A 26468-nucleotide genomic window follows, 5' to 3' on the forward strand; every position below is an offset into this window, starting at 1 on the left:
ATTAAATTTTTAAATGGTTTATGGTTTGACATTGCATTCATAGAAAATAAATCAAGTATGCGAAAACTGTAAGTTTTAGAATTATTTGTTTGAAACCAATAATGTGATACACTGTTACCTTTCCATAGTAAAACACATTAAGTTTATAAGGTATTTCTCCCGCTTTCTTCGCATGCCTTCGTGGTGTGGTGATCTGTGCGCTAAGCCGGTGTTCCAGAGGTCCGTGGTGCGATTCCCGACGAAGGCAATTGCTCATTTTTTATCTTGCCTGCTTCCAAAAAATACTTCATGTCTCTACACGTTCATCAAAAAACTCCAAGCTGATTCCATTCTGTACTAAGAAATGTTTTGAAAAAAGAAGAAAAAAAATCAAAATCGACACATACACTGTGCATACGTATGCTATGTAAACTTCATACAAATTGCAGATTTTTTTATTCTAAGCAAAGTAATCTTTCTAAAATTCAAGTAATTAACAAATCATGAAAGTATTTCCTTTCATTCTGAGGCCCACCAACGGCTGAGCGGTAATGTCACTGAACACTGGTAGTTCGTTTGGGTTCGATTCCAGGGGAGCAGGTTGGCTGCATGGTTGGTTTCGTGGAGTTCCACATGTGTAACATGAATGCAAGCCAATTTCCTTTAGAAATTCCTCCACGAAGGCATCCCTCTCCTTAGGCAGATAGCCGTCTTTTGCTTTGGCATAGTCAGGTAAACCAAACTTTTCGTTCTACAATGAAAAAAATACGCATTGTTACTGTCTTATAAAACAAATACCTTACTGTTCAATGAGGAGAATGTGAAAACATTATCGTAATCTATACTTTTCTATAGATTTTCTACAATCCATATGTTTTATTTCTCATGCATACAGCAGTGTATTGATAACGGCTTTGAATAGTGTTTTGTATATTTAAATCATTAACATAATGAGGTTGGTTGTAGACGCATGACATATGTAATAAACGTTTTAATCTTAAGGTGCATAACTTTTAAAAGGAATTTTGTTGCCTTTGTAATGCAATCTGCCCTAGAAAGTTTTTCGTTTATATTGTATTTCGTATGATTATATGCCGATAACATTTCCATTAAGTGCTATATTTTTCAAGTATTAAAAATAACTACATTATCCAGTCGAGCCTGTTACACAGTTACTCTGAGAATCAAATTTTCACTAAAATTAATATTACTGCTATGCCCATCAAAGCATTTAGTGCCACTGGAAATTAATCGTTTTTTTTTAATTCATGTAAAAGCTCTACGATTAGGAAATAGTATTTCATTAAAGCAAATTAAATTAATAAATTGTTAATAAAAGTAACAGATTAAACGAATGAATTAATAATCAAACCGACAAGTTATCAGAAAATGTTTCAAAAATATTTGATTCAAATACGGCTCTAGAATTTCCAGCTATTCTCCCAGATTTAATTCAATTCAAATACGCAGAAATTCTGTCGCTCTTGCAGAAAATGAAGGTTGAATTTATTACTTAATAACTAATTATCAAACTGCTATATTGGAACTCACGAATTTTACTTCGTTTATCGAAGTACATGGCTGTGCGGGATATAAAGGAAGGAAAATCGTTACATTCGCTACATATAAACATACACACAAGGCTAAAGAGCCTGCTTTAGATGTTATGTTTAATTGATCTTTACGTGAATTTTAATTTTAATCATTTTGTCCAGCATTTTAATTATGTTACGTAATTTTCTTGATATGAATGCGAGAATTAAAATATAAATTATAGATATTTTGACGAAACACTTATATTTGAGGTTTATGGTCCCAAATTATTCATTACTTCCTTTCCTTCTATTTCTCCTATCTTCTATTCTATCTCCATGTTGTAGGACATTTGATTCAAATTCTCTTACAGCATTTAATTCTGAGAATCCAAGATCCATTTTTAATACGTAGTTTATTCATCATATGGGCAATTTTGCATCTTATTTGACATCTTATATCAGTTAGGAAAATTTTCTGTTTGCATAAGTAGTTTCTTTCACTGCGCATGGTTAAAGTTTTAAAGCATTTAATTTTGACTGTATCAATAAAAGTGTTTTAATTCAAAGTGTAAATTGTAAAATTTTATTAAAAATTCAACTCCATTTTAAATGTAACACTGATTTATAAATGTACAGATTTAAATTGATAAAAAAAGAAGAAAGTGTAATAACGATAAATGTAATAAAAATCATATTTTATAACATACTTCTGTAAAACAATCATTTTAAAAACGAGAGAGAGAAAAATAAATAGAAATAGAAATAAGCAAAACTGCGCGAAATTTAATATTATTACAGTAAGACCCCGCTTAACGCTGTTTCGTTTAGCGCTGTTTCGGTTTAGCGCTCTTTTATTTTAACCCGGGGATTCTCCGAAATTGTGCGCAGCGCTAGGTTTCCAAATAACATATCCGAAACAGTGTAGTTGTGCTTCTTGCTTGGTGGACGCATTTTGATCATTTGAAACATTTGTTGACATGATTGAAAGTTTAAATTTGTATAATACTATAACGATTAATACAGTGACAAATATTATGATCTTTAGTTTTTATCATGGGTGATAATAAAAAAACAAAAAAAGAAAGCAACCAGAAGAAGCATTTCACTGGAAACTCAAATGCAAGTGATTAGAAGATTAGATTCTGGTGAACGTCAATCTCAAATTAGTGCTGCATTGATTTTGGCAACTTCAACAATAAGGACAATTCTTAAGAATAAAGAAAAAATACTGTCATCGGCAACTGCAACTACGTCAAGCTCTGCAACTAGAATTACCCGTTCTAGAAATAACATTATAGAGGAAATGGAAAAACGACTGTCTATATGGATTGACGACGAAATTTAACGCAATATGCCATTAAGCCAATCTATCATAATGCCTTCTTGACAAAAAGGCAGAAAATTGGAAACCCAGAATAGACTGAATGATCTGACTGAGAATTTTATTTCTTTTTAAAAGTATATGCGTTTATATTGTTTTTATTTTTGTAAGAAATAAATGTTTGATTTTATTTTATTAAAAAAACATTATTAAATTTAACGCCTAACCATTTTTTATCCGTCTTCCCCTAACCCCATTATATACATGTTAAGATAGCCTCGCTTAGCGCTGTTTCGCATTACGCTCTACTTCAATGGAACGTATCCCCCGCGTTAAACGGGGTCTTACTGTATTTGTATTGCCATATATAGTAAAATATCTGTCGTAGGCATCGCAGGATGTCTTTGTTTAGCCTATTAAATTATATACATTTTTGCTGCATTTCATTTAAATTTATTTCCTCTTATTTCATTAGGCATATATTTCTCATTCAATTAATTCAGGTCTCACTTAGCGGCAAGGCAAAAATCATAAAATCTCAAAGGATCTTCATTAAAAGTTGTAAAATACAGGCGAACCCAAAACAACAAATACAGTTAACTGTTTGAAAAAAAATTTGTGCAATTAAAATTGAACTTTCTACGCAAAAACAAGCCGTTCGGCGAGAGGACAGGGAGAGAAATTTTTCCGTGAACAAAACTGGATATTTTTGGTTCTACTCAGAAAAACGTTGGCGCACAAACTGACTTAATTCACTCGTCTACAAAGAGTTTCAAATGTAACAAAGGGCGGCCTCTTTAGGCCTAGTTCCACATAAACCACTTTCAAATTTGTGATAATTTTACAACAGTAACAAGCAAATTATATTTGTTGATACGTGTAGGTATGACGTCATGATTTTAATGTAATGTAATAAAAGGTGTTTCACATCATATGTTGATGTTTTCACTTCAACAGCTTTTATCAATATCAATAAAAGAATTTATGGTAATACATACCGTGTCAATTATCCTAACCTGAAGCAGAAACGTTGAATACAACAGCCATTTATTTGCATGAAAAGCGTACTTTCTTCAATGTCAGAATATGACCTTATATAATAAAAAAAACTGAAAGCTTTCAGATTTTATATTACGCCCAAAGGGCCGTTTGTTTAACGTTTTGTGTGTTACCTTTATTTATTAAGTAGTGTTCTTCGTATACTTAAACCACCGCATAAAATTCAATTCAACAGCAATATCACAAAATATTTAAAAAAAACAGCATATCTTTAGAATTTCCGATACACAATCTCTTGTATTGGAGATAAATTAAAATCAAATCAAATTATTCAAAATTCGTTAAATTATTCAAAATTTCGTTTTTACAAGATGTGAAATTGATAATAAAACAAATTTGGTCTTCCAGGTGCCCATGTTCTGGTGGAGGATCTTGATATTGAAAATTTGATAGCTCTGTGTACCGTCGTTTTCTCACTGTGCGAGAAACATACAATGCATTCATGCAGATTCTTCATTATTTAATTTCTTTAAGTATAATACAGGGCGATAATATTTAGTGGCAACAATTTAAAAAGTGATTCTTAGCTACAGCTCCTTTGGGCTAAAAATACGAAGCTTGATGAAGGAATTCTGACTTGATAATCGAAATTAGCGTCACAAAATAAATAAGTCACTGACCTGTTTTCTAGAAGAAAATACTTGATCAGCATAATACGAACTCTCTCTTAATTAATGCGAACTCTCTTTCTTAATTATCTTAGTTTAAAAGTTTCTGAGGATTTGTTTGTAATAATAATTTAAAATTTTTTAGCGAAAAATGCTATTTGTTATGTAATTATAATTATGTATTAATTACACTTTATGTATTATAATAAGACAATTTATAATTCATTTTATAATTAACTGAGGCCAAATCGTTACTTTTTTAATTTTATCCTCAAAATTTTCTTTCCTTTAAACTTTTGACGTTACATAGCGCTCCTTGTTGTATAGACTGTAAAATGTCATGTATGTAATAGATAATATGATAGATTAGTTAGATAAATCACATTAAAAATTTTTGGAAAATATTTAAAACCTCCATTAATAACACTTTATCACTAAATAGGAACTGTCACTTTTATTTTGTTACAATGAGTCATTATTGCAGCTCTCTTTAATTACCCTTTATTTATCTTTATATTCTACGTAATTTGAGTTACTGCCTATTAACTTTAGCTGATTTACCTTTAATTAATATTTAGATCCATTCTTGCTCTATTATAGCAAATATTTTCTCACATCTCATGCCAGTATTTTTTAAGCTAAATGAAACCGACGTGATTTAATTTCGTATCTCTTCTTATTTTATTTTGGTCTTTAAATTTCATCTTTGCTTCGGTTTAAACAAAGATGAAGCTTAGAAACATGGAACTTATAAAGGTTTTGAAAGTATAAAATATAAGTTACTAAATTTTTACTTCCTTGTACGAAGTAAAGGAAAAGTTGTAATTGCAAAAACTTTATTTCAGCGAAAGTATCCATTTTGACCGCTCTCGAATCCATTTGAACGAAGGTTTTGCGTGACATCTGTACGTATGGACAGAATAAAATATGTTTTTGCCAAAAAGGATTGTAAAATGGATTCAGAAGAGATTTTTTTTTCCCTTGAAGTCTGTACGTACGCATATATATATGTATCTCGCGTAACTCAAGAACGAGTAGCCGTAGATCGTTAAAATTGAGTATATGGAACTGCTAACATGTAGTTATGCACCTCCCTTCGGTTGCACCAATCGTATATAAATATATATATTCCCACTCTGCTACCTGGCTCGGTGAGCTTAGCTTTTTTAATGCTTATACGTATTGTATATGTTCTTTTATGGTGGTAAATTGTGCATTTTTGGCTTTTAAAAGTGATTGAATTATGTGATTTTTATGTTTTAGTTAAGAATTTTATGCTTTTAGTTAATCTGCATTCAATAGTTGTACAATAATCAACAATTTAAAAATTTAAGTGGTGAGTTAAGCCTAACGAACCGCCATTTGTTTACATATGAAACTCAGTGGAATAGTGAATTAAGTCAGTTTCTGCATCTGTGTCTTTTTTGTCTGTATGTTTTTTGGCCCGGTGGGACGAAAAGTAAACTTTCAATTTTGTGCACCAGAAAATCTGCCTTCTTTCCTCTGCACTAATTACGTGTTTATGATTTTAATTGGAAAAAATAACTGTATTTGGTGTTTTATCTTTTTAATGAAGATGTTTTGAGATTTTACGTATTTTTGCCTCACCGCGAAGTGAGAACTAATTGAATTGAATTATATCTCTAGTGAAATTGAATTATTAATTGAATAGGAATTATATCTCTAGTGAAATTATTAATTGAATAGGAATTATAACTCTAGTGAAATTCGAGGAAATAAGTTTAAATGAAATGCAGGAAAAATGTGTATAATTTAATAAGCAATACAGGAAAGTCGTGTGGTGTCCATATCGGATTTTTATTAATCAATTCAAGTAAAGATGATTTTAAAATCATAGAAGTGTTGGAAATAAAAAAAGTGTTATTTATCTAATGCCAAATACAAATTGAAATTTAATAAAGAGGAACGTTATTAATCTAGTACGGCTGAATTTCTAAAGTCAGTTGAAAAAAAAATACAGATATTTAAAATTCTAGTATTTTATTAAACTCTTTAACATGGAACAACATGGAATACCGTAGAATTATTTCTAGGTAGTAAGTGTAATAATCCAAAAAGAAACAGACAACAGGTAACGTAATACTGTACTAGTGTTATTAGCTTCAAGCAAACAATCAGATTACGCTAGTTTTCTCATATCAAATTTAATTCAAGTAACTATTTTCATTAGTAGATATTTACTCAGTTTTATTAGTAATTATCCTAAAGACTATTTTATTGCTCATTGATTTTCATTATTATATATTTTCATAGTTTCATTATTCATGTTTTTTAAAATGCGGTAGAAAACTTTACTTTTCCTAAGTTTATTATACAGTAATAATTCGCAAATATTTCAGCGAAATTCGAATGATAATCCTTATTCTTCCTTGATTTAATATCGTTAGTTTATTTTAGTTAATATTTTATAGTATTTTTCATATTAAAATATTTCTTTTCCTTCCGATAAATAACCAGTGTTAGCTGAAGGTGAAAGAATCAGAAATCGAGATGAATTTAAACGAGAAAGTGATTTTAAATAACAAGTATGGGACATTATTACATAGATAGTGTGACGTCGTGGATGCTCCACTTGTAAGTTAAGTAACACCGGTATTGGTGATTCATTTCAGTTTTTATTCACAGTACAAAAAATACAAAATTTAATTAATACATTTTGAAAACTGTTACAAGATATCCGAGGATGGTGACACGATCAGAGACGTTAACCAAGATGGCATTCGTCATCAGTAGAAGAATAAAAAATCTCCAGACCTTAGCTCGCTGGCGGAGCTTTTTCAACTCTCTCTCCGACACAAGCGTCTGACAAGACGCCTCTTCTCTTTACGCACGCGCATTACTCAGTTACGCTGTTGCCATCCAGAGTTCTTTATAATAGCAGCAATACACATGAATGTTAACCTTCATAATTGCCAAAATACCGTATTTATTTGAAACTAAGTGCTTCCTTACATTTTAGGATTTAAGAAATAAAAGTATAAGTGAATAATTATTTTGTTTTGATTAATTCTGAAGAAAGATAATTTATTGTCTCAGAAGGGCAATTAGAATCAAAACTGAATTTTGAGTTCAATCACTATAAAAGTCTGAATCAGTTTTCAAATTCTGCCGCCAAATATTATATTTAAAGAAATTAAATAATGAAGAATTTGCATGAATATATATATATATATATATATATATATATATATATATATTTTCACGCTGTAAAAAAAAGTTTCCTAGAGCCGTTAAATTTTGAATAACGTGGTGTTAACCCCAAATATGGAAGCCTGGAAACCCTAATTTTAAATTTCGAATTTGTTTTATTGTACATTTCATATTTTGTGAAACTTTAACGAATTTTTGATTAACAAACTTTTTAACAATTTTTGATTAACATTTAACGAATTTTTGATTAACGATTTCAAAGCGAGCGGTGGCAAAATTGTACATAAAAAAAAAAAAAAAAAAAAAAAAAAAAAAAAAAAATTATTTCCAGCTCCGAGACTGTCTGTCTGAAATTCTAATGATACGCCGTTTTTATATATTTTGTGATATTGCTGTTGAATTGAATTTCATGTGGTTTAATTTCGGAGGACATGATATTTAATAAATAAAAGTAACACACAATACGTTGTAGAGACATTAGGCATTTTTGATACGTGAAAATTGAAAAATGAGCAATGCCCTCGCCGGGACTCGAATACGCGTCGAGGGTGCTGACCACTGCACCACGAAGGCATGCTAAGAAGGCGGGAGACATACCTTATATACTTCTCCTTTTAAAAGACGACAGGTGATTAGAGGATCCAATCGCCAAATCTTGATGGTGGAGAATTATCGTCGACCACCTTTTTTAGCTCGGGCGCCCCTGTAGAGTTATTAGGATTTTTTTTTATTATTTGAAGCAGGAGTACATGAAAAATGAGCAATGCCTTCGCCGGGACTCGAACCACGGACATCTCGAATACGCGTGGAGGGTGCTAGACATGCTAAGAAGGCGGGAGAAATACCTTATAACGTTCAAAAGCGCCCCTTTGAGCTTAATATATTTATTTTATCTTCTTTCATTTTATGTTTTCTAAAACTCACAATTTTTTATTAACAAACTCTACAACACGAAAGCGAGCAATGGCAACACTTTTCGAAATGAAGCAGATTTTTAGCTCCGGCGCACAACACTCGGAACTCGGAAAAATGCGAGTTTTCAGAAATTTTATTTAATATCTCGGCTAATTTAAGTCGTACGAAGATGAAAATGGTCGAAATGACTTGCCACGAATTTTCGGAATCCGAGGGTAAATTTCTCGAAGCTCAACTCCCCGCCGTTTCGGAGGAGATAATGCTATAAACAAACAAGCAAACAGATGCACACAGACATTGGAGTAGCGAGCATAACTGCCACCCCCAACCCCAAAAAAAACACAGTGATATGATGAAAATCTTGTTTGGAGACCATTTGGCGCTCCTCTGCGAGCGGCGTCCGGGGCATCATACACTCCCTTGCCCCCCTCGCTACACCACTGCACATAGATTTTAATAGACTACATATGCGGTTTATTTAGTATTTAAACAATGTAATGATTGTGTAGTATGATGATTAATTTCCTTTCTATCATTCAGCAATTTTATTGAATCAAAATACCGAGTTTAAGAATGTTGTCAAATTATTTATTCTTGGATAAATGCGGTACGTAAAACTATTATCTATCATGTAAGTTATACAAAGAAGTAATTTAATAAATTTAAGTTTCTCCTTTTAACGTACAATGTTTGACAGCAATTCGAAGATTGCATTTAAAGTAATTTTCAATAGAGTTTGATAATAGCTACCAGAGAAAAATAATTGTCAGATTACTTTTTTCTGTAAAGAGATAAGAGTTTTAGCAAACAAGAAATATTGAGTTAGACATATCCAGAATATTGCACAAGATAAAGACAAAGATAACCTGGAAGGATAATATAACATTTTTAAACGAATAAATCGTTATAGCTTTTAAAATTTTGTAGGTATCTATCATAAAATAATGCAGGAAGAGGAACTTTCCTGAAATCTGCAATAACAACAACCCTCATGAGACATATGGTTCGGCTAATTTCTAGCCTACAAAAATTAAATGAAAATTTAAGTCTTTGCATTTCACGCTATTAATTTTATCACTTCTTGGCTATATATCATTTTATCAATAAATTAGGAATACCACGTTTGCTTTATTTTAATCTGAAATGCGTATTTTTTAATTTATAAATTAAATTCATAATGTTTACGTTCTGGTTAAGAAAACGTATAAGTAAATGACATTAAAAGGATCCAATCACTTGTTGCAGTTATAGCAAAAGTTATGCGCTGTGAAAGGTCATGTAAGTTCACAGTTTGAATTTATTTATGGCAATGCGGCAGATTTATTTATTATTGCGTCGTAGATCATGAGGGTTGAAGTAGTTCATGAACATTGCCTATAAGTCACTCAAGTGTCAGTTAAGCTTTAGAAAATAAAAATAGTAAAGCATCGTTCAAATAATTGCAAAATAAAAAGGCAAAGTCTTTCAGAAGTCGGATTTACAGCTTTACGTGTTACAATCTTCACGTGTTCAATCAAGTACACTTAAATTTTAGACTGGTTTATGATCGCGAAATTTTTCATATTTATTTTGATACTTTTTACAACATTTGTTCTTTAGCTTCCTCTTCCAGATTATATTAAATTATTTTGAATAAGATAAAAATGAAATGCCTCTTTTGGCTTCGATATAACGCTGATATATATCATTTTAGTATGTATGTATGTTAATATTTTAGTATGTATTGCGAGCAACATTGTGTATGAACGAATCAGTATTTTTAGCTTATTTCGTTTCCAAATTAGAAAAATAATGCATAAAAATAAAGTACTTTAAAAGTTATAATTTTCTTAAAAATATGCAAAATTTCCTGAAAAAATAACACCTTTAATTTTTGAGAACTCAAAATCGTCTATTTTTAACATAAAAGGTAATTTTCAAGTGTTTTATGCGAGAAGCTTAATAATTAGTAATCTTATACGCAAGGGTTCAAATTGTTAAAACTTTCTTGAAATTTTGATTAATGGTTTATTGAAATCATAGCTTGATATCCGACTACGTTGGACACCTAAATTTTGATTTATGTGATTACGGCAAAGCCTCGAGGGCTATCTGCCTGAGGGGAGGAATGCCCCCGTTCAGAACTAAGGGAAAAATGATTTATATGCACGTTATACTTGGGTAAAACCACGAAAACGCCCCTGTAGCCAACCCGTTCGCGGGATTCGAAACTTAGACCGAACTGTCAGTGTTCAACGAATCTTTTTTTGGTGATATTTAGCAGAATACTACTTAAAATGATAAAATCAGGTGATAAACATATTCGCAAAGCATAAATTGTGGTGTTTTAATTACATTCTGGGTTAATTAAGTGTAAAATTTCAGCATAACTACATATTTTCTAACGAAAATACACACAGTGGCCAATGAATTAGAAACCTTTGAGATTTTCGTTTGAATGCGTGCTAGGGATAGAAGTATGCAAATTTTTTTATGACGTGGGTTACACGTGGTTAGAATGCTAGTATAAGTAAAGAGTGCCTTTCACGATGAATCAAGTAAAATGGAAAAAACGACAGATCTTTCACCATTTGGAAAAGGGCTTATTGTTGGTGCTCGTTTAGCGGGAACCTCGATTTATAAGACAGAAAATCTCAGTGGGTTCTCAAAAGCAGCCATATCAAAGGTTTTCAAAAGTTGGAATCAGAACTCACAGTCCTTCTCTAGAAGACGTAACTGCGATTCGAGCACAGTCTTCCAAGAGAGTGGTCCACGTCGTCTCCGACGATTTGTACGGCAGAAGAAGGACTCTACTATGCTTCAAGTGACACAGATCATCAACCAAGGCTCTTCCCAAAAGATTTCAGCTCGAACCATGCGAACAGAATTGCAGAGGATAGGAATGTGTAGTCGGGTGCCTGGTGAGAAAACCACTCATTTCTGCCCGACATGCAAGAATTCGTTCGCAGTGGTATCGGGAAGGAAGACACTGGACATCTGGGGATTGGAAACGGATATTGTGGTTGGATGAATTACGTTACACCTTATTTTGCACTGATGGAAGACTTGAATTTGGCGAGAACCCCATGAAGCCTAAATCCATCTTGCCTTACTCGCAGTGTGCAAGGCTCTGGTGGAAGTATCATGATATTAGGCATGTTCTGATGGCATGGAAGTGGTGCTCTGATGTTCCTCGAGGGTAAACAAACAGCCATGAGATACCAGGATATGCTGGCAGATCAAGTGCACCCTACAATATTGCATTTTTACTCTGAAGGCACCGGATACTTCATGGACGATAATGCAATTATGCCTCGTGCCGGAATTGCTCAAAATTAGTTTGCTGAACATCAGTCTGACTTCCAACACTTTCCCTGGCCATCGCATAGCCGGATCATAACACTGTAGAAAATGCGTAATATATGGTGAAAAGACGCATCGACAGCACTCTCCTCTTCCATCCAATTTACAAGGTCTAAAAAGCTGCACAGCCAATGCAAGGTTATTCTCTGGACATAAATCCACTCCAGAAGCATGTAGATGCGATGCCCAAACGAATCAGAGCAGTTATCCGTGCAAAAAGTGGTTCAATAAAATATTAATCTTTTGTTTCTAGTTCATTGGCTAGTGTGTGTATTTATTAATATTTTACTTTTATATTTATTAATGTATAAAAAATTAAATGAACTAAAATATAAGTGATAAAGTAAAATATCCATTAACTATATCTATCTGAGTACATACACTAGCTATTTTTTGAGAAAGTTCTCTCTTTTCATTTACAAAATTGTCTGAAAAAATTTAGATATGTAGGTAAACCTAAAGTCCATTTAATTCACAGTATTTCACATAATATTTGACAATATTTCACAGAATATTTGTGGAAAGTTTCATAAAAGTACTGTCGTAGTATTTTACGTTAAAGGTTTTTCCGAACAAGAAAGCTGAAAAATAGATTTAATGTAATGGAAACACAAATATAAGGAAAAGAATCTGTTGGTAAGTATGAAAATTAAATTGCAAAACTAATCTATTTTCTGAGCATTTTAAATATCAAATAGAGAGGTTCAAAATAATCTTTTGAACATCCCTAAAAGTATTCAAATGAAATATTCACGTTTTAAAGTTATTTAGAGTAATCTGTGGAACTTTAAATATCAACTTCCGGGTTATTAAACAGAAACTTCTTGTTCCCAATGTAGAATAAAAACAGCCACAATTCGGCTTTCAACTATCACAGAGTCAAAATAAAAGTAGTTTTGGGAAGCTTAGTATTTAAATAAAGCAATAAAATGTTTCTGAAAAATGTCATCAAAATTGACGATTAGAACAAGGTACCCAACAACGTTCGATTATATAACGATGTAATTACCAACCAACCCGTATGTTCGACAACGATATAATTACCTTTAAATCAAACCTGGAAAATTCCTATTGTTTTCTTCATAAAGAAATATAAAAATATGTTTGTAAATTTAACATAGTTAAATAAATAAGTTTACAAATAAATAAATAAATAAATTTAAAATAAGTCTGCAGCTGTGCATAATTATATATTTAAGCAAGACTGCGTACATAATCATCGTAATTTTAACCCAGACAATGAAATATGAGGTAGAAATTGTCCTATGATTTCAAATTTAATTATAAAATTCTTAAGCAGAGTAGTTGGCCATTTTATACAGATATTGTGTTTATTAAATTAACGAAAATTTCTTGAAATTTCAAGCAGTTTATGTTGATTACGCACACAAGCAGGAAAACTGCATTTTTTTGCGTAATTTTAATTGAAAAATGAAATTACCTTGAAAAACATATTTTCTTCACATTTATAAATATATAGATATATGTTTTAATAAGTTAACTTAATTATGGATAGCTAAATATTTAAATATTTGAATAAAATCGCCCAGAAAAGCATTTCATATATAGTTTAGGGGATTTAAAACGGTGAATTTGCTGAAATATAAATGTAAACAGGCCACTAGGTTCTTTAGATAGCAAAAGCTCAAAAGCGGATTTTATTTCTTTTTTTTGGGGGGGGGTCTAAAGGGATATTAATTTCGTTTTGGCATTTTGCGTCGATTCCCTATAAATGGAGAACCACTTTTGGAATTGTTCCCACCAAATATTATCGCCCTATTAACTTCTTTAAAAAGAAATTAAATAATCAAGAATCTGTATGAATGTATGCATGTTTCTCGCGTTGTGATAAAACAACGGTACCAGAGCCATCAGATTTTGAATAACGTACGTCGCCATCCGAATGTGGTCATCTGGTAACCCAAATTTGGAATCTGTTTTATTATCTATTCCCTATTTTGTAAAGCATTTATGAATTTTTGATTAACAAACTCAACGATTTCAAAGCGAGGAATGGCAACACTGTACGGGAAAAAATTATCTCTAGCGCACGAGACTGTGTATCGGAAATTCTAAAGATATGCTCATTTTAAATTATTTTGTGATATTGCTGTTGTATTGAATTTTATGGTTTAAGTGCGAAGAACATGATATTTAGTAAATAAAGGTAACACACAAAACGTTAAAAATGGCTCCTTTGGGCGTAATATTAAATCTGAAAACTTTCAGATTTTTCCCCCTTTTTTATTTTATTTTATTTTTTTGAATTACTATGACTTTGTTTCTTCAGGAAATTTTTATATCGCAGTTTCCTTAAAATAAATTTGTATAAAATCGAATTTTAATATAAAAACATAAAAGAAATTTCGACTTCGATTGTTCCAGTTGTTTAAAGCCTTAGTTATTTAACTAAAATTAGCTACTTCATTTACAAGCCTTCAGTTTCCAAGCCTGAATGAATGAAGTTTACAATCTTTTATAATTCAACTCATTCTTCCAAACGCCTTTACATTTGTCAGAAAAAACAACTTCAACTTCTTCTAACAGAAATTCATGAATTTTGCTTAGCTAGAGTATTCTGGATTAATTCCAAAAGTATTTAAAAAATTATTTTTCACCATATTTTTCTGACTGCATTAATTTTAATTCTATTTTTTTTAGTATTTAACATTATTTTTTTTTTAATCATCAGTTCAGAAACAGGCTTCTTCTTGTACGTTTCTCGGTGCACTATCTCCCTGATAAAGATATGCCTGGAGAAGTAAAATCCCATTGTCTGAATGTTTCGCAATTTTGTACCAATTAATTATTTATTATATTCATATATATATATATATATATATTATATTGCGGGTCATTTTTCTTAATCATTACAAAGATGCAGTTCGCACAGGTATAGGATGCATAATATTGTAGAAGAAGAAATTTGTAGACGTTGAATACGTTGAAGATAACGAACGAACAGGACACATACTTTTATCTTCTTGAAGAAAAATTTCTTAAGACATACTTTCTGCTCTTCACATCATTATAGGCACGACAAGCACCCCGCAATCCGCACATTAATTTTAAATAATAAAAATCACAATAAAGCAAAGAGACATAAATTACCCAGGCAAGAGCAACCAGAAAAGGTGAATGTGTACTTTAACAGTGCCTATAAATGAGATTGGAATCCTTTATTTAAGTTTCGATCCTTTGCTTAGGTTTTAAATGATGAGTATTCAAGTGCTTTACTGCATTGCAGATCGTTGCAGAGGAAAGTGAAGCAGTACAGATTATTTTTGAAGGAGACGTAGTTAAATTAAAATGATGAATAAAAGGGCTGTTAAATTAGTAATTTGTTAAATTCCTTCCCTCACGAGCACACCACACACACACATTTCTTACAGAAAGTATATAAGGAAATAATTTTGTATAAAAAAAATAAAAAGGGCCTATTTAGAATATAGACAATATAGCTTTGTATTGCTTTGTATAATAATCTTTTGCACAATTTAAAATTCTAAGAAATAAAAATATCAAATGTGTTAAATGATATTAGTAATAAGAAATTTTTTTCTGTATTACTACGTAAAAATATAAATGTTTGATAAAATGTTCTTGTCTTTTTGTGCTCTTAAATATAATCGGTGTTGCAACTCCATTCATTTTTTTATATCGCATAATTTTCGCCAGGACACATTCTGTTTAAGTAAAATATTTAGATGTCTTCGCTACTTAAGGGGACTCATACACCTTAAACCCCTCATGATCTTCAAATATGTGACTGTTGCAAGAATTGGAATATTTTATTTATTTTGAAAGCAATTACTTCCAACATTTTACAGCTGACTACATAATATAGCTGCTTTGGAAACTAGTAACCAGAAAGTTTGTGTTGCCACATATATTTTTGTAATTTAATCCTCTTTGTGACAAAATATTTCGCCATGTTTACACCTTGCACGCATTCTATTTTAAAAATGGCTGATGGTACATACGCTTGATGGAATTCTTTATATGGGCACTATTTTCCAACTGAACCAACAGTCTGATGAATATTTTAATATTAAAAAATTTCATGGACGGAAACATTAAAACTTTTTTTAATAAAATACATTTTATAAACTCAACTCAAAATAAAATAAAAATTTAACATGAAATTTTTAGAATTTTAGGTTCACAGTAGTTTCCAAATGTTACGAAAGCTATATATTAAATATGGAATTAAATTATGAAAAAGAATGTTTTAAACTGTGCGCGCAAGGTGGAAACATGACAAAAATGTTGTCACAAAGCGGATTAAATTATAAAAATATTTGTGGCAACATAAACTTTCTGATGACTATTTCAGAAAGCAGCTATATTATGTAGTCAGCTGTAAAACGTTGGTAGTAATTGCTTTCAAAATGAATAAGTTATCCCAATTCTTGCAACAGTCACCTATTCGAACATCTTATGGGTTTTAAGGTGTATGAGTCCCTTTAACCAAAACAGAGAGTTAAAAAAAATAAATAAATAAATAAATCTGAAATGTTTCAGATTTTAAATTACGTCCAAAGGGGCGTTTTTTAACATTTTGTGTGTTACCTTTCTTTATTAAATATCATGTTCCTCGCACTTAAACCATAAGATCCAGTGCAACAGCAATATCGCAAAATAGTTTTAAAACGAGCATATCTTTAGAATTTCCGATACAGAGACTCACGCGCTGGAGATAAAAATGTTTTTTCTGCACAACGTTGCCATTGCTCGCTTTGAAATCCTTGAGTTTGTTAATCAAAAATTCGTCAAAGTTTTAAAAAATAGGAAATCGATCATAAAACAAATTTCAAATTTCAAATTTGGTCTTCCACATGCTCATATTCGTTGGAGGATTACGTTATTCAAAATTCGATGACTCTATGTACCGTTATTTTATGACAATGTGAGAAATATACATACATTTACGCAGATTTTCATTATTTAATTTCTTCAAATATAATGCAGGACTCTAACATTTTATGGCAACAGTTTGAAAAGTGAACCGACATTTATCCGTCCGACGCAAAATGCCAAAACGAAACTAATAGTCCTTCGGGATTCAAATCCCTTTGGACTAAAAAAAAAAAAAAAAAAGAAAAAAGAAAAAAAAAGAAAAACAGATTTACGGCTCAATGATTCGCATTAAATTTCAATGCACTGAATTGAAAAATTTTGTGCTAATATCAGCAGCAAAAATATCTGGTTACTAAATACGCTTGCGGTTGCAATCAGAATAGGTTTTACTTGAACTGAACACTTTTATCAGCTGGACTTTCCTACTTTTTGAATTTAAAGAAACTTATAGCTCACAGGCGCTGTGACTTTGTTTGCCAATAACATTACATCTTTCGGCTCATGGGCTCGCGAGAGCAACAGATATCATCAAAGATTTTTCCAGCCATATGATTTAGCTATTATTGTTCACATTTTGTATTATTCACATTCTGCACTTCACTTACTATTTCACTTATTATTATTCACTACTCACTTATTATTCACAATTTCATTTATTATTATTCACATTCTACTATTATTCACATTTCGAGATTATACCTCAAAAACCACTATACTTTCCTAAACGCGCACTAAATTTATTTCTAGAAATGACTGAACAACGAGAAGCAAAGGAGAGAGAAACGGAATTTTGCTACACAGTTTAAAACCAACAGATTAATCTTTCCGTTTTTAAATAAGATCTCTATTAAAATGTAATTATTATATTCTACAAGTTAACGAATAAAAGCTTTTGATTGGTTTATGTGATTACCATATAGCCTCGAGGGCTATCTGCCTAAAGGTAGGGATGCCGTCACGGAGGACGTTCTAAGGAAAACTGGCTCGTATACATGTTACACACGGCGAAAGCCGCGAAAACGTCCATGCAGTCAGCCCGTTTGCGGGATTCTAATCTCGGACCTAACTACCAGTATTCAGCAACTTTACCACTCGGCCGCTGGTGGGATAAGGCTTTTGAAGTTGCTTATAAAGAATTACTTTAAATAATGAATTTGGTTTAGGGTTTTTTAACAGAGCAGTAGCTATTCCTCCTTAATATTACAGTGAAAATTTATATTTACTCTTGCACTTAAAGATTCACATATAAGTCGTTTCCGCTAGCAATTCCCTTCATTTCGCCCCTCGACAAATCATGTGCGAGTACGTGCACAGTTTTCTATTTATTCTTTTGTCTTTTTATAGGGATACATATTTATATATCAGCAGATATATACAAACAAGCCATCCCAGTGCTGGAATGAAGATGGTTCCATCATCTCCGATATAGAGGACCGAGGTACATGGAGTAATTACTGGTCATTGGAGCGTGGACAATTGTGTGAGACAGATTCGTTGGAATCGGAAACCCAGGAGATCGAAGAATAATATAACGAATAGCGAGATGTGTAAATCTGATGTCTTCCAGCGGCGTAATGCCTTTGACACCTCCCGGGCGAAAAAGTTATCTTTCTTCCTCTTGTAATACAAAAGAGTCACCCTGATCAGGTCTTGATGCGGGATACGGGATTTTTTTTTTTTTTTTTTTTTTTTTACAGTTATCTTTTATCTCACTCTTTGGCATTTCAAAGCTGGCTTTTAAAAAACTGTACTAGAAGAAAATCTTAATCTTCGGAAATAGTAAGAAAATTCGTTTAAGATGAAAAGTTAATCAACGCTCATGGATGTGTAAATGTATTTATAGTTAAAAGAAATCAAACGAGTAGCCTTTTATTGCAATAATATGTGGACATTTTTGATTTTCTAGGCTTTTAGAAGCTTTAAATATCAAAAAATAACTTAACAAGATAATTAAGAGGTCATTTTTTAAGAATAATTTTCCAATCAAATTTACCACAGTATAAAAGCTAGTGATCTCCGGAGCTAAGTATTTCATCATCAGAACCGAGTACTTTTTTTCCATACGTACTGATTACCTAATATTTCAGTATAGAACAAAATGCTTTTGTTATACTCGTATGTAGGAAACACTTTTTTCCTATCTCTTTCTAGAAAAATAAAACTAAAAGCATTGATTAAACAAATCGTAATTAAATAAAGTTGCTAAAGTTGAATTGGAAAATTTCAAATTAAACGAATTGTTGAGTACTAGCTTTTGAAGACCTCTTACTTTTCATTACTATCAGATCTTTAAGACTTTGAAGTATGATATACGAGTAATTTTTAGTCCAAAGGGATTTGAATCCCGAAGGACTATTAGTTTCGTTTTGGCATTTTGCGTCGGACGGATAAATGTCGGTTCACTTTTCAAACTGTTGCCATAAAATGTTAGAGTCCTGCATTATATTTGAAGAAATTAAATAATGAAAATCTGCGTAAATGTATGTATATTTCTCACATTGTCATAAAATAACGGTACATAGAGTCATCGAATTTTGAATAACGTAATCCTCCAACGAATATGAGCATGTGGAAGACCAAATTTGAAATTTGAAATTTGTTTTATGATCGATTTCCTATTTTTTAAAACTTTGACGAATTTTTGATTAACAAACTCAAGGATTTCAAAGCGAGCAATGGCAACGTTGTGCAGAAAAAACATTTTTATCTCCAGCGCGTGAGTCTCTGTATCGGAAATTCTAAAGATATGCTCGTTTTAAAACTATTTTGCGATATTGCTGTTGCACTGGATCTTATGGTTTAAGTGCGAGGAACATGATATTTAATAAAGAAAGGTAACACACAAAATGTTAAAAAACGCCCCTTTGGACGTAATTTAAAATCTGAAACATTTCAGATTTTTTTTTTCTTTTGCAAATTGTTCATACAATTATATCTCAAGACCAAACCGCAAAACAAGCAAAAAAATAGAGAAGTAAGTACGCCTTTTAATTTTTTTAATTGAAGTAATTACATAAAATAACTTTTTCATATTTATTAGTTAGTAAAACATGCATAATCAAGATTCTGGTCGAATGATTTAGATTTAAGAACGTAGTTTGAAGTGTAACTACTGATTATGTTCTATGAGACTGTGAAGAGCTGTACGGGTGTCTTTGTGGAAACTGTGAAGTGTTTCTTTGGATAAAATAAATTTATCAAGCTAGCATCGGTTCTGTGTGCATTCAGTCTGTTACAGACCCATACGCAGGCAACAGTATGGTACCAGTATAGCTGAAAAATTAATGCAGCTAACCTAGTATTAAAAGATATTTAATTACATTTGTGCAAAATCTACTGAAATATTATCAGACCAAATAATTAATTCGAAGACACAAGGAACTGCAAATGATCATCGTATTCATTAAACTATAGTTTAATTAAAACAATATTTTTCATTCGATAAATAGGGGAGCAAGAAGCTAGTTGTAACAATTTTTGGAAAATTATTTGTATTTTTAAATATGTTCACAATTCTTTGATTTTAACTGCTGTTTTTTTATAGTATAACTCTTCATTCATTATATGCACAAAACAGCATTAGGCATTTTTTAAAATTTAATATAAGAAGTATTTTATCAAAATAATTCGTCTGTTATTATTTTTGGAAAATTATTTGTATTTTTAAATATGTTCACAATTCTTTGATTTTAACTGCTGTTTTTTTTTATAGTATAACTCTCCATTCATTATATGCACAAAAAAACATTAAGCATTTTTTAAAATTTTAGTATAAGAAGTATTTTATCAAAATAATTCGTCTGTTACCATTTGCGTCGACTTCGGGTAAACTGTAACAGATCTAGAGCAAACAGTAACAATGTAGACGACATTATTTTTAAAAAAACATTTGGTGATTATTTTCCTTTGGTATTATGATAATGAATGATGTCAAGTGTTTCATTATAAATCGAAGATAAAATTATTTAACCAATTAACATAATAATCAGTTCTCATCAGAACTGCAGTTAATACTATAAGAATTATGTTAATTTTATTAACAGTTAAATTTTGAGTTAAATTTCCTTTCCTGTCGAATCTTAACTTAAACTTACCACTTCCGTCCAGAACGTAGTTTTAGAATCACGTCTGAATACATAATGAGGAAGAGCGATATTTAACCGCGAAGTTCTTCGGTTTTAATGAGAGAGATACCAAGTATTCTGGCTGCACGCGTCCGACTTTTTAGGCTACTCTTTCGTAAGCTATTATTACGCTCGGTCGTACTTTACGCCCTTGATAGCTTCGCAGCCTATTAAGGTTAAGGGGCCAACTCTGTTAGAATTTTGATAGCTTCGGCTATACCTCTTTAGTTTAGATTAGTTTAGTTTAATTCTTAGTCTCTTAAGTTAAAACCAAAGTATCGGCTTTATTGTACACTCCAAGACGGAGTTTTTTGAAACTTTAGTTGGAATAATAAAGGGCTAGTTTACCCTTCTGTCTTGTTGTTTCCTGTCACACGATTCACATTGTCACATTATTTGCTTATCAGTTCTCAAGATTCTCACTTCCAACACTAACTTAGAATTACACAGTGAGGAACTCTACAATACAACTAATGATAGATTGCTTCATCTCAGACATTTAACGTTGCTCACAATTTGCAGATTTTCGGTTTGCGCTTATTTTTCTTCATCAGAACTCTGTAGGCGTCTCTGCAAGTTCAGCACAACCACTTTTCTGTCTCAGAATCTGTATCTAAGATCAAAATCCTCTTTATCCCCATTTTACATCTTTATTTTCCTTTCGGATTTTTTCTTTAATTTTTTACCTTTCCTTTATCTTTTTTTCCTTCTTTCGTTTCTTATTAATTATCTTTTTCATATACTTTTTCCAATGCTTCTGTTTTGCGTGTGTTAGTCAGAATGGCAGATTTCCTTTTGCGTCGCTCTCTGTTAGAAAATAGTTCCGAGGTGAAGCCTTAACAAGAGGTCTAATCTTTAAGGCTGAAAAATCAATTTTTCTATTCTGGAAAAGAAAATTAGTCAGAATAAAGTGATTTGCAAGTTAATATCTAAAAATGAAAATCTAATTGCATGAATCAAGATCTCGAGGCCAATTTTAACGTGTAACAACTTGGCCAATCGTTGTTTTTTAAAAAAAGGTAATTTAACTTACCTTAAATCAAAATTCATGAATTATTTTGTTTTAAGTTTTCATGTTTAGTGATAATCATGTTTAGTGAAAATTCTGATAAAAAAATTTTAAAACTATCGCTCAATATGCGTGTTACTATTTTCATTTGCTAGAACAAGCCTCTAACCCTACTAATAAACATGGCCTGATTAAAGCTGGAGGAAAAGAGGCCAGGGGGGGAATACATAAGTAAGAATGAAAAAAACTGTCATCTAGTTAATGATACTCCTAGAATGATAAAAGGGCAAGAATGCAATAAAATAATATTAAAACTGTTAGTATTATCAGAGGTTTTTTTTTTTTTTTTTTTTTTTTTTTTTTTTTTTTTTTTTGATGCAAAATTTACTGTTAAGAACGGAGAGAGACCCTGATCTTAATTTCTCATTTTCCTTTCAGAATAGTGTCATTAGAAAGTATGAAAGTATTAAACAGATTCCTTTCTTGCTTTATTTTCTAACCGGAAACTACATGTATTCAATCAATTAAAGACACATCAGAAAATTTATAATTTATGAAAATGTATAATACTATTACTGTGTTTCGAATTTTTCTTCTAATGCAATTACTTTGACTCAAAACTCATTAATTTATATAAAACTTATTGCAATAGAAATAAAATATACAAGCTCATACATTCAGCTGAGGTTTATATTTTAGGGGTATTTTTATAAAACACGCAAGTAAGTTCCATAGTTCGAAACTCGGCGAGAGCATAGCTGATTTCTAACATTTCCTCACTCTGAAATGACTCTCTAAGTTGTTCCTGAACTATCATACGGTGGACGATAATTTCTATCACCTGGATTTGGAGACTCGTTTCCCTTCTCCCCAGTCACCCTTTTAAGTGGGGGAGAATCTAAGGTATATCCTTCTTCCTTACCATTTGTCTTCTTGGTATAAGTGAAAGCAGCCCAACTGGGAATCAAGAGATCCAGCGTTATAATCTGCGAGAACACTGCTGATTTTCCATGCATTTTACTCCGATAAAAACTTAATAACTTTACAAATATACCTTATTTTTTTATAATTTTGAGAAATGTATGCAGTTTTTAATGTTACCCAAAAAGAAGAAAAAATTAAATTAGCTATGACTTTATTTCATTCACTTCCTTTGTCTTTTTATTTGTTTGCTCAAACGCGAATTATATAAGGCATTTCATTTAAAAGAAAAATTCTTTTAGTTAATTTAGAAACTAAGTAATTTACATATTAAATGTCTCCATCTTACTTAAAGTTCAATAAATCAAGATCTTACAATTAAAATACACAATTCAAACATTCTAAACCTTGTATTTAAACTATTTTCTGCTTACTAAGTAACATTACATAAAGAGACGACGAATATTTATTGGTTCCTTCGATTAGAAATCCAGAAAAACAAAGTTGAATTTCACCATTAAAAAAAACGCAATCTATCAATCTTAACGATGATTCTATGCCTTATTTCTGACTATTGCTTTCTTTGTTACGTTTAACTTTACCTTTCTGACATTTAAAGAATCTTTAAGTTACTTTTTTTCCATCTTAAAAAACGTAAACAGAACTAGGTTACGAATGCTTTGTATTCTTTGCTTTGTTATCTTTTACTAAACTCCAACGGTTAAACCCTTTACGGATACAGTTATCGAAACGCATTCACATAACATTCTTTTATAATACAACTCACAGGAGTTGAACTATTAGGGATGAGAGTGGAAAAAAGTTAAAAGAAGGCAGAAGCAACAAACCGATGACAATATAAATAATATAGCCAGCAAAGAGACACCACGGAACAAACCGTTTCCGTAATTTAGTGAATATTGAAAGTCATTTATTTTGAGGAACAGGAAAAAGGCGGGCCCCTTGTCGATTCCAGCATTCATGTATATAGTCCTGAAAGAAAAAGAACGCCAGAAGGAAAGCAAAAAGAAGAAAGTTGAAAAGGAAGAGTATCTTTTTTTTTTATTACTTTCAAGAAATACGGGAAACGATTTACGTTGAGAAAAGCTCGCGCTGTTCTTATTTAGAAGGCGTTCTTGAGATGAAAAATAAATGAGCAGAAAATAAAACGTTAAGAATGCTCATGAACGGTCTGCAAATTTACAGGTATCGTTCCGCTCACGATTTAATGAACTTTACCGTAAATGCTTGGTACTTCCACATCCTCGGAAATTAAAAATATATATAACTTTCAAAAGTATTAAAAAGCATCTAAAGCGAAACATCTTAAACTAAGGGTCTATGTCTCTCTGGCAGCCCCCTAAAAATTAGAGGGATTTCTTGAAGAATGTTAGGATTGTAGATTTTACTAATAATTAAATAAGTACAGGTTATATCTACATAAATATTCTCATTTTCTATTTGCACTTTCACATATTGAAAAGTGAATAAAGTTACAAATGGGACACGAATTACTTGGCCTAATGAAAAATGGTTGCATTATAGATAAAACTAGAAAAGCATTTAATCAAGGCCAAGGCAGTATAATAAGATTTTAACATAAATTGTAAACAGTGCCTAATTAAAAGGCAGCCACCTCGTAAGCGGACATCGTATCATTGTTTAATTACGTAATTATGGTTTGTATAAATGTGCATCTGGCATACTTAGCATTTTGCACTAACTTATATACAAGCGACCACCCGGGCGCTAGGCACATAATGTGCATATCAGAAATTTAATTTAAATAAAGCCCAAAAGTAGATTACTTATATGATGCTATAGCATTAAAGGCAGCCCCCAACGCTGCCTGCCTGGAAAGCCGAAAGACTTTCATTTACTATGACCCGATAGGTCAAAAATATTTATTTCATTTATCATAAGAGACGAGCCACTCAATGTAAATATATCACAGTTTCGTAAGATAAATCTCTAGATTTATCTTACGAAACCTATCAAAGTTAGAAGTGATGTCAAACCGTTGTCCTTAAATTCTAAAGCAATCCAGATTTGCTAATGGCTTCTTGAAACATTTGTATACGAGTATTTCAGTCTGATTTATTCACATTGTATTATAAATTTATGTACTGAAATACTTTTATTTGAAGTTCATGTATTACGAGCATTAAAATATATTTAGATTAAGCGCATTCAGTTAGAGTATCACTAGACTAAACAGTCATTAATGACCGCACTGTCCATTAAATGAAAGTATAGTAGCCCATTATGTCACAAACCTATGAAAAGACAGTAAAGCGCTTGGTAGAAAGTATACTAGAAAGAAAATGTATACTAGCTATTGTTATCCAGGTGGATCCACAGGAAAAGTTGGATGAAGTTGAAAGCGGTATTTTATTGGTGCAAATGGATTTGACCATTACATCCGAGGTGTTTCTGAAGCAATAAGTAATGTAATTGTTAAATATAAAAAGCAAAGAATTTATAAAATTTCACACGAAACAAAGTAACCAAATAAATCATAGAAAGGGACCGCCGACACCTGCAACGTGCCTTAACGTCAAACTGTCAAGTTTCTTTGAAAACCATGGCCACAAACTGGCATCTGAAGTGATGTCAGTACTTGCATCATGACAGCGTTGGCATTTGAATTCCATGGACGTCGCCAGACACAACACATAAGCCCAATAATCACCAAACTGAAAGCTCGCCGCTGATTAGGATGAAGAAAAACATGTCCCTTGTGTACTATGGAATGTACACAAGGGACGTTTACCTTGGATGCCACACACACAAGGACCCTTGTGTACTTTATGGAGTGGCAAAACACGTTACATGACAAGACAGGAAGAAGCATACGGTATAACAGAACTTTACCATATGGTGATACAAACAGTATCCTGTGATGTTACTGATCCAGTGAAACATCGTAAAGGGGTTCCGGGCTGTTTTTCCAAAACATTTTCATATAGTTCTTATTCTGATAATTACGTAAACTAAGATAAAGATTTGTTTTGTAATAGTTAATGCTTATAAATATCTTGGTACTGGAGTGCTTTTATTCTGTTGTGTTAATAAAAAATTCTTCGAAATTGCATGTTATGAATTCTGATGGATGAGTATGGACCTTACGAATATCAACTGAGCGCCACTTACATGCATTATTACCACTGTTATATTTAGGAAGAAAGAATTATTATGTCACCCTGTTTCCCTTGATTTGACTTTAATCCATCAGATTTTGCTTTTCGAAACCTCAGTGGAAGAGGTTATGAAGCAATGCTGGACAGATATGTGTTACTCATTTTGTGGCAACCATCCGTGACTGGATCTTATGATTTTCAACAAGACCATTTACTAGTCGACTCAAAGCCTTGATTACACCCGAAGTGAACACATCTGGAATGAGTTAGAATGCCGAGAGGGGTTCAGACCAAATTGTCCTCAAACCGCCATTAGGTAGCTCGTCATATTGCAAAGGATTATGCGATAATACTTGCACGCATCTACCGAATGTAGAGGGGAATCTCGAAAATCACCAAATTTAATACATACATATTAGCAGCTAGTTGCCACATTTTCGAAGATTTTGAAAGCCAAAACATAAACTGAAGATAATATCATTCA

The 26468-nt window shown here is 31.8% G+C and overlaps 1 long non-coding RNA gene across 4 annotated transcripts in view; it reads right to left on the reverse strand.

Annotated features, from left to right (window-relative positions):
* Nucleotides 1-385: 385 nt before the first annotated feature.
* LOC146999071 (uncharacterized) overlaps nucleotides 386-26468 on the reverse strand; it is a 501133-nt gene continuing 475050 nt past the window's right edge. For 3 of the 4 annotated variants that reach the window (XR_015040467.1, XR_015040468.1, XR_015040471.1), the window contains exon 3: nucleotides 386-730. This is a non-coding gene — a long non-coding RNA (uncharacterized LOC146999071). The remainder of the gene's footprint in view (nucleotides 731-26468) is intronic. The other variant, XR_015040466.1, reaches the window with a different exon arrangement.

The sequence above is a fragment of the Stegodyphus dumicola genome, chromosome 1 (assembly GCF_044657685.1).
Source record: "Stegodyphus dumicola isolate Sdum_Otavi_A_Nest chromosome 1, ASM4465768v1".
Classification (NCBI taxonomy): domain Eukaryota; kingdom Metazoa; phylum Arthropoda; class Arachnida; order Araneae; family Eresidae; genus Stegodyphus; species Stegodyphus dumicola.